The following is a 9957-nucleotide window of genomic DNA, read 5'->3' as shown; positions in this document are numbered from 1 at the left end:
AAGTTCAATTAATCATATTACTTAAGAACTCCCACATATATAGACATCCCTCTAATCATCTAAGTGATCACGTGATCCATATCAACTAAACCATGTCTGATCATCACGTGAGATGGAGTAGTTTTCAATGGTGAACATCACTATGTTGATCATATCTACCGTTGTACTAAGCAAACTAGGATGCATAAAAGATAAACATCACATGCAATCAAAATATGTGACATGATATGGCCATCATCATCTTGTGCCTTTGATCTCCATCTCCAAAGTACCGTCATGATCTCCATCATCACCAGCATGACACCATGATCTCCGTCATCTTGATCTCTATCAACGTGTCATCACATGGTCGTCTAGCCAACTATTGCTTTTGCAACTATTGCTATCGCATAGCGATAAAGTAAAGCAATTATATGACGCTTGCATCTTATGCAATAAAGAGACAACCATAAGGCTTCTGCCAGTTGCCGATAACTTTAACAAAACATGATCATCTCATACAACAATTTATATCTCATCATGTCTTGACCATATCACATCACAACATGCCCTGCAAAAACAAGTTAGACGTCCTCTACTTTGTTGTTGCAAGTTTTACGTGGCTGCTACGGGCTTAGCAAGAACCGTTCTTACCTATGCATCAGAAACCACAACGCGGTATAGTGATTGCTTTTTGATCTTCAGAAAGAACCATGTTCATTGAATCCGATTCAACTAAAGTTGGAGAAACTGAAACCCACTAGCAACCTGTGTGCGAAGCACATCGGTAGAACCAGTCTCGCGTAAGCGTACGCGTAATGTCGGTATGGGCCACTTCATCCAACAATGCTGTTGGATCAAGAATCAACTAGTGACGGCAAGCAATATGTATATACCCATGCCCACAACTACTTTGTGTTCTACTCGTTCATATAACATCTACGCATAGACCTGGCTCGGATGCCACTATTGGGGAACGCAGTAATTTCAAAAAAAAAATCCTACGCACACGCAAGATCTATCATGGTGATGCATAACAATGAGAGGGGAAGTGTTTTGTCCACGTACCCTCGTAGACCGTAAGCGGAAGCGTTATGACAACACGGTTGATGTAGTCGTACATCTTCACAATCCGACCGATCCTAGTACCGAAAGTACGGCACCTCCGCGATCTGCACAAGTTCGGCTTGGTGACGTCCCACGAACTCTCAATCCAGCTGAGTGTCGAGGGAGAACTTCGTCAGCACGACAGCGTGATGACGGTGATGATGAAGCTACCAGCGCAGGGCTTCGCCTAAGCACTACGACGATATGACCGAGGTGGATTATGGTGGAAGGGGGCACCGCACACGGCTAAGGGATCAATGATCAACTTGTGTGTCCAAGGGTGCCCCCTGCCCCCGTATATAAAGGAGCAAGGGGGAGGCCGGCCGGCCCTTGTGGCGCGCCTGGAGAGGAGGAGTCCTCCTCCTAGTAGGAGTAGGACTCCCCTTTCCTAGTCCTACTAGGAGGGGGAAAGGAAGGAGGAGAAGGGAGAAGGAAAGGGGGGCGCCGCCCCCTTTCCCTAGTCCAATTCGGACTAGAGGGGGAGGGGGCGCGCGGCATGCCGTGGCCGGCCTTCTCTCTCTCCACTAAGGCCCATGTGGCCCATTAGTTCCCCCTGGGTGGGGGGTCCGGTAATCCTCCGGCACTCCGGTTTTCTCTGAAATCACCCGGAACACTTCCAGTGTCTGAATATAGCCGTCCAATATATCAATATTTATGTGTCGACCATTTCGAGACTCCTCGTCATGTCCGTGATCATATCCGGGACTCCGAACTACCTTCGGTACATCAAAACACATAAACTCATAATACCGATTGTCACCGGACGTTAAGCGTGCTGACCCTACGGGTTCGAGAACTATGTAGACATGACCGAGACACGTCTCCGGTCAATAACCAATAGCGGAACCTGGATGCTCATATTGGCTCCCACATATTCTATGAAGATCTTTATCGGTCAAACCGCATAACGATATACGTTGTTCCCTTTGTCATCGGTATGTTACTTGCCCGAGATTCGATCGTCAGTATCTCAATACCTAGTTCAATCTCGTTACCGGCAAGTCTCTTTACTCGTTTTGTAATGCATCATCCCGTAACTAACTCATTAGTCACATTGCTTGCAAGGCTTATAGTGATGTGCATTACCGAGAGGGCCCAGAGATACCTCTCCGATACTCAGAGTGACAAATCCTAATCTTGATCTATGCAACTCAACAAACACCATCGGAGACACCTGTAGAGCATATTTATAGTCACCCAGTTACGTTGTGACGTTTGATGGCACACTAAGTGTTCCTCCGGTATTCGGGAGTTGCATGATCTCATAGTCATAGCAACATGTATAAGTTATGGATAAAGCAATAGCAACAAACTAAACGATCATCGTGCTAAGCTAACAGATGGGTCAAGTCAATCACATCATTCTCTAGTGATGTGATCACGTTAATCAAATGACAACTCTTTGTCCATGGCTAGGAAATTTAACCATCTTTGATTAACGAGCTAGTCAAGTAGAGGCATACTAGTGACACCCAATTTGTCTATGTATTCACACATGCACTAAGTTTTCGGTTAATACAATTCTAGCATGAAATAAACATTTATCATGATATAAGGAAATATAAATAACAACTTTATTATTGCCTCTAGGGCATATTTCCTTCATGGTGACCCGGCAGGCGGGTCAGAGGAGCGACAAGACCCGGTGGCCCAGAAGGCGGCTCATGGAAGGCCGACTCATGTTCTGGTGGGCCGGTTTAAGGCATAAGGAATATCCTCTTACAAAGAAGGAAGACTAGGATTCCACTTGTAATAGCGTTGTCCTAGTCCTACTAGGACTCCACATGTAACCCGCCCCTCCAACTTATATAAGGAGGGACAGGGCACCCCAAGAGGGACAAGTTTTCACGAGTTGGACAAGTTAGGGTTAGACAGACAAGTCTATAGCTCTCGAGATAGAGCACCCTTGTAATCGTGATCATCATCATCAATATCAATGAACTAGGATGTAGGCTTTTACCTCCACCGTGAGGGGCTGAACTTGGGTAAAACCTCGCGTCTCTCGTCCCACTCAACCCCTCTGAAGCTACCACATAGATGTGTTGGCCTCACGACTAAGTCCTCACACCGAGGACATCTGCTGTGACAATTCCACGACAGTAGGCGCCCATCGTGGGACCTATGTCTGACGCCCTGATATTTAAGCTATAGTAATTCCCTCTTAATGATGCCATGTCACCGCGGTTACTGTTGTTAATCTCACGTTAGTTCAAAACGATTCAAATTCAAATTTGAGTTAAAGGCAAACCACAAAAGTTTTCAAATATTGAAACTAAAATGTTCGGATGATTCAATAAATTCCCCCGATAATTTTCATGTTGAAACCAACTTAATTTGACTCACAAATAAATTCCTAGTAAATTAACAAATGGTCCAACAGTAAAAAATGGCCTTTTTCAATATAAATAATTACTTAATTAACTCCAGTCGCCTCCAAACTTTGTGGGCATTATAAAAATAATGCCTAGTATTTATGTGCCAAATACCATATTTAACTAAAGTCAATGAGTTTCTAATGTTAATACAAAACAGTAAAGAAAATATGAGAACAAAAAAGAATGTGTTAGAAGGCTACACGGTGCACCTAACCTAGTGCTACAGTGGCCCAGCCCACCCAACCTACAGTGGCCCAGCCCACCTCCCCTCATCTCCCTCCTCACGCTACAAGAGGCAGAGGAGAGCGTGGTGCGCATCCGAGCCGCCTTGGGCATGGATGGCCTCCCTGTCGCCCCCACGACCTATAAACGCGTCCATCGTAAACCCTAGCATGTTCTCGATCGACCTATAAATGCGTCCATGCCCCCCTCCACCGCGACGCCCCCCGCACACGACCGCGCCTCCCATGTTGTGCCACTTTCGCCGCTGCTCTGCCTAGCGCCGCCGCTGCCCTGCGCCACCGCTCCTCGTAGCCCCCCGCGCCGCCGCTTTCGCCTCATGCCGCGCACTAGCTGCGCCTCATCGGCGCCGGCGCCAGACGCTTGCCAGGCGTTGTAGCTCCCCCTGGTGCTTGCGTGCGTACGTGCCCATCCACTGGAGCCGGCTCGGTTTAGTGCTTAATTAGTTTAGGTGTATATGACATGTGGGTCCCACCTTATTTTGAATTAAATAAAAATAGAAATTATTAGGACACTAACATTTGGGACCCCCACACACTATTCACTCTATTGACCAGTCCTTGTTGACTGGGTCAACTGGCCATTTGACCCCACATGTCAGCTGCTGGTGCACTGCACCGGGTGCACCCAGCCTGTTTCTGATTATTTTTCAAATTAGTTAATTATAGCAATTTCAGAAAATGGTTAAAACTTTAAAAATTAATATAAAATAATTTGTAACCTGGATGAAAATACTTTGTACATGAAAGTTGCTCAGAACGACGAGATGAATCCGAATAAGCAGTCCATTTGTCCGCTACACATCCCTAGCATAGCAAATGTGCAACATTTCACCTCCGGTTCATCTGTCCGAAAACGCGAAACACCGGGAATACTTTCCCGGATGTTTCCCCCCTTCGCTGGTATCACCTAGTATTGTGTTAGGCCACCCCTAGCACCGTGTATTGCCATGTTATGCTTTGTGATGCTTTGTTTGCTCTGTATTTACTGTTTCTTCCCCCATCTTCTTCTCCGGTAGACCCCGAGACCGGCGCTGATGCCACTGAGTACGACTACGTCACCGACGACCCTTCTTCCTGTGCAACAAAGCTTCCAGGCAAGCCCTCCCCTTGATCAACCCGACATCGCCTATTCCTTCTCTCTACTGCTTGCATTAGAGTAGTGTAGCATGTTACTGCTTCCCGTTAATCCTATTTTGATGCATAGCCTATCTTTGCTACTATTGTTGTTACCTTTACCTGCAATCCTAAATGCTTAGTATAGGATGCTAGTATTCCATCAATGGCCCTACTTTCTTGTCCGTCTGCCATGCTATACTACCAAGCCATGATCACTCGGGAGTTGATCACAGGTATATACTTATATACATAATGTATGATACATGTGGTGACTAAAGTCGGTTCGGCTCGTTGAGTACCTGCGGTTGATTCACATATTGGGGGCTGAAAGGACATACTTTCCCAATGGCCCTCTGTGTGGATCTTTGCGGCGAACCGACAGGGCAGGTTGAGACCACCTAGGAGAGAGGTGGGCCTGGCCCTGGTCGGCGTTTGCAATTACATCAATTAACACGCTTAACGAGACCTTGGTATTTGATCTGAGTCTGGCCACTGGCCTATACGTGTTGGGGAACGTAGCAATAATTCAAAATTTTCCTACGTGTCACCAAGATCAGTCTAGGAGATGCTAGCAACGAGAGAGAGGGAGTGCATCTTCATACCCTTGAACATCGCTAAGTGAAAGCGTTACAAGAACGCGATTGATGGAGTCGTACTCGCGGCGATTCAAATCATGGAAGATCTGATCTAGCGCCGAAAGGACGGCGCCTCCGCGTTCAACACACGTACAGCCCAGGGACGTCTCCTCCTTCTTGATCCAGCAAGGGGAGAGGAGAAGTTGAGGGAGAACTCCAGCAGCACAACGACATGGTGGCGATGGAGCTCGTGGTTCTCCAGCAGGGCTTCGCCAAGCACTATGGAGGAGGAAGAGGTGTAGGAGGAGGGAGGGATGCGCCAGGGAAGGGGTGTGGCTGCCCTCCCACCCCTCCACTATATATAGGGGCAAGGGGAGAGGGGGAGGCGCCCTAGGGTTTCCCCTAGGGGGCAGCGGCCAAGAAGATTGGATCTCCCTAGGGAAAATCCTAGGGAGACTTGCCCCCCAAGCCAAGCAGGTGGAGGCTTGCCTCCCAAGCCAGGTGGAGGCGCCCCACCTTCACAAGTAACATGGGAAAGGGTGTGGGGGGCGCACCACCCCTTAGTGGGCTGGTTTGCCCCTTCCCCTTTGGCCCATGAGGCCATCCAACACTTGCCGGGGCTCCCGAAACACCTTTCGGTCATGCTGGCCATAGCCTGGTACCCCCAAAACACTTCCTGACTCCAATACCCTTCGTCCAATATATCAATCTTCACTGCCGGACCATTCTAGAACTCCTCGTGACATCCGGGATCTCATCCGGGACTCCGAACTACCTTCGGTAACCACATACTATTTCCCATAACAACTCTAGCGTCACCGAACCTTAAGTGTGTAGACCCTACGGGTTCGGGAACCATGTAGACATGACCGAGACGTTCTCCGGCCAATAACCAACAGCGGGATCTGGATACCCATGTTGGCTCCCACATGTTCCACGATGATCTCATCGGATGAACCACGATGTCGGGGATTCAATCAATCCCTTATACAATTCCCTTTGTCTACTGGTATGTTACTTGCCCGAGATTCGATCGTCGGTATCCCAATACCTCGTTCAATCTCGTTACTGGCAAGTCTCTTTACTCGTTCCGTAATGCATGATCCCGTGGCTAACTCATTAGTCACATTGAGCTCATTATGATGATGCATTACCGAGTGGGCACAGAGATACCTCTCCGTCATACGGAGTGACAAATCCCAGTCTTAATTCGTGCCAACCCAATAGACACCTTCGGAGATACCTTTAGTGCACCTTTATAGCCACCCAGTTACGTTGTGACGTTTGGTACACCCAAAGCATTCCTACGGTATCCGGGAGTTGCACAATCTCATGGTCTAAGGAAATGATACTTGACATTAGAAAAGCTTTAGCAAACGAACTACACGATCTTGTGCTACGCTTAGGATTGGGTCTTGTCCATCACATCATTCTCCTAATGATGTGATCCCGTTATCAATGACATCCAATGTCCATGGTCAGGAAACCATAACCATCTATTGATCAACGCGCTAGTCAACTAGAGGCTTACTAGGGACATGTTTTGTTCTATGTATTCACACATGTATTACGGTTTCCAGTTAATACAATTATAGCATGAACAATAGACAATTATCATGAACAAGGAAATACAATAATAACCATTTTATTATTGCCTCTAGGGCATATTTCCAATAGTCTCCCACTTGCACTAGAGTCAATAATCTAGTTCACATCACTATGTGATTCTAATGAATCCAACATCCATGGGGTTTGTTCATATCTCGCTTGTGAGAGAGGTTTATTAGTCAATGGGTATGAACCTTTCAGATCCATGTGTGCTTTACAAATCTCTATGTCATCTTGTAGATACAGCTACCACGCGCTACTTTGAGCTATTCCAAATAACTGCTCTACTATAGGAATCCGGTTTACTACTCAGAGTCATCCGGATTAGTGTCAAAGTTTGCATTGACGCAACCCTTTATGATGAACTCTTTTACCACCTCCATAATCGAGAAAATTCCTTAGTCCACTAGTTACTAAGGATAAGTTCGACCACTGTCATGTGATCCATTCATGGATCACTCTTGTACCCCTTGACTGACTCATGGCAAGGCACACTTCAGGTGCGGTACACAACATAGCATACCGTACATCCTATGTCTAAAGCATAGGGGGCGACCTCCGTCCTTTCTCTCTCTTCTGTCGTGGTCAGGTCTTGAGTCTTACTCAATACTCACACCTTGTAACATAGCCAAGAACTCCTTCTTTGCTGATCTATTTTGAACTCCTTCAAAATCTTGTCACGGTGTGTATTCATTTGAAAGTACTATTAAGCATTTTTTGATCTATCCTTATAGATCTTGATGCTCAATGTTCAAGTAGCTTAATCCAGGTTTTCCATTGAAAAACACTTTTCAGATAACCCTATATGCTTTCCAGAAATTCTACATCATTTCTGATCAACAATATGTTAACAACATATACTCATCAAAAATTCTATAGTGCTCCCACTCACTTCTTTGGAAATACAAGTTTCTCATAAACTTTGTATAAACCCAAAATCTTTGATCATCTCATCAAAGCGTACATTCCAACTCCGAGATGCTTTACTCCAGTCCTTAGAAGGATTGCTGGAGCTTTGCATACTTGTTAGCATCTTTCAGGATCGACAAAACCTTCTGGTTGTATCACATACAACCTTTCCTCAAGAAAATCGTCGAGGAAACAATGTTTTGACATCCTATCTGTAAGATTTCATAAATAATGCAGTAACTGCTAACATAATTCCAACAGACTTTTAGCATCGCTACGAGTGAGAAAGTCTCATCGTAGTCAACTCATTGAACTTGTCAGGAAACATCATAACGATAAGTCGAGCTTTCTTAATGGTGACACTTACCATCATTGTCCATCTACCTTTTAAAATCCATCTGCACCCAACAGCCTTACGACCATCAAGTAGTTCTTTCAAAGTCTATACTTTGTTTTATACGTGGATCCTCTCTCGGATTTTATGGCCTCGAGCCATTCGTCAGAATCCGGGCCCACCATCGCTTCTCCATAGCTCGTAGGTTCATTGTTGTCTAGCAACATGACTTCCAAGACAGGATTACGTACCTCTCTGAAGTAGTACGCATCATTGTCGACCTATGAGGTTTGGTAGTGACTTGATCCGAAGTTTCATGATCACTATCATAAGCTTCCACTTCAATTGGTGTAGGTGCCACATGAACAACTTCCTGTGCCCTGCTACAAACTAGTTGAAGTGACGGTTCAATAACCTCATCAAGTCTCCATCATCCTCCCACTCAATTCTTTCGAGAGAAACTTTTCCTCGAGAAAGGACCCGTTTCTAGAAACAATCACTTTTGCTTCCGGATCTGAAATAGGAGGTATACCCAACTGTTTTGGGTATTCTATGAAGATGCATTTATCCGCTTTGGTATCGAGCTTATCAGCCTGAAACTTTTTCACATAAGCGTCACAGCCCCAAACTTTTAAGAAACGACAGTTTAGGTTTTTCTAAACCATAGTTCATACGGTGTCGTCTCAACGGAATTGTGTGGTACCCTATTTAAAGTGAATGCGGTTGTCTCTAATGCCTAACCCATAAACGATAGTGGTAATTCTATAAGAGACATCATGGTATGCACCATATCCAATAGGGTGCAATTATGATGTTCGGACACACCATCACACTATGGTGTTCCAGGCAGTATTAGTTGTGAAACAATTTCCACAATGTCTTAATTGTGTGCCAAACTCGTAACTCAGATATTCATCTCTATGATCATATCATAGACATTTTATCCTCTTGTCACGACGATCTTCAACTTCACTCTGATATTACTTAAACCTTTCAATAATTCAGACTTGTGTTTCATCAAGTAAATATACTCAGCATCTACTCAAATCATCTGTGAAGTAAGAACATAACGATATCCACTGCGTGCCTCAACACTCATTGGACTGCACACATCAAAATGTATTACTTCCAACAAGTTGCTTTCCTGTTCCATCTTACTGAAAACGAGGTCTTTCAGTCATCTTGCCCATGTGGTATGAATTGCATGTCTCAAGTGATTCAAAATCAAGTGAGTCCAAACGATCCATCTGTATGGAGTTTCTTCATGCATGTCTACCAATAGACATGGTTTGCATGTCTCAATCTTTTCAAAAATGAGTGAGTCCAAAGATCCATCAACATGGAGCTTCTTCATGCATTTTATACCAACATGACTCAAATGGCAGTGCCACAAGTATGTGGTACTATCATTACTATCTTATATCTTTTCGCATGAACATGTGTATCACTACGATCGAGATTCAATAAACCATTCATTTTAGGTGCAAGACCATTGAAGGTATTATTCAAATAAACAGAGTAACCATTATTCTCCTTAAATGAATAACTGTATGGCGATAAACATAATCCAATCATGTCTATGCTTAACGCAAAAACCAAATAACAATTATTTCGGTTTAACACCAATCCCGATGGTAGAGGGAGCGTGCAATGTTTGATCACATCAACCTTGGAAACACATCCAACACATATCGTCATCTCACCTTTAGCTA

Source organism: Triticum dicoccoides, chromosome 5A (assembly GCF_002162155.2).
Source record: "Triticum dicoccoides isolate Atlit2015 ecotype Zavitan chromosome 5A, WEW_v2.0, whole genome shotgun sequence".
Taxonomy (NCBI): Eukaryota; Viridiplantae; Streptophyta; class Magnoliopsida; order Poales; family Poaceae; genus Triticum; species Triticum dicoccoides.
This window is presented reverse-complemented; position numbering follows the sequence as displayed.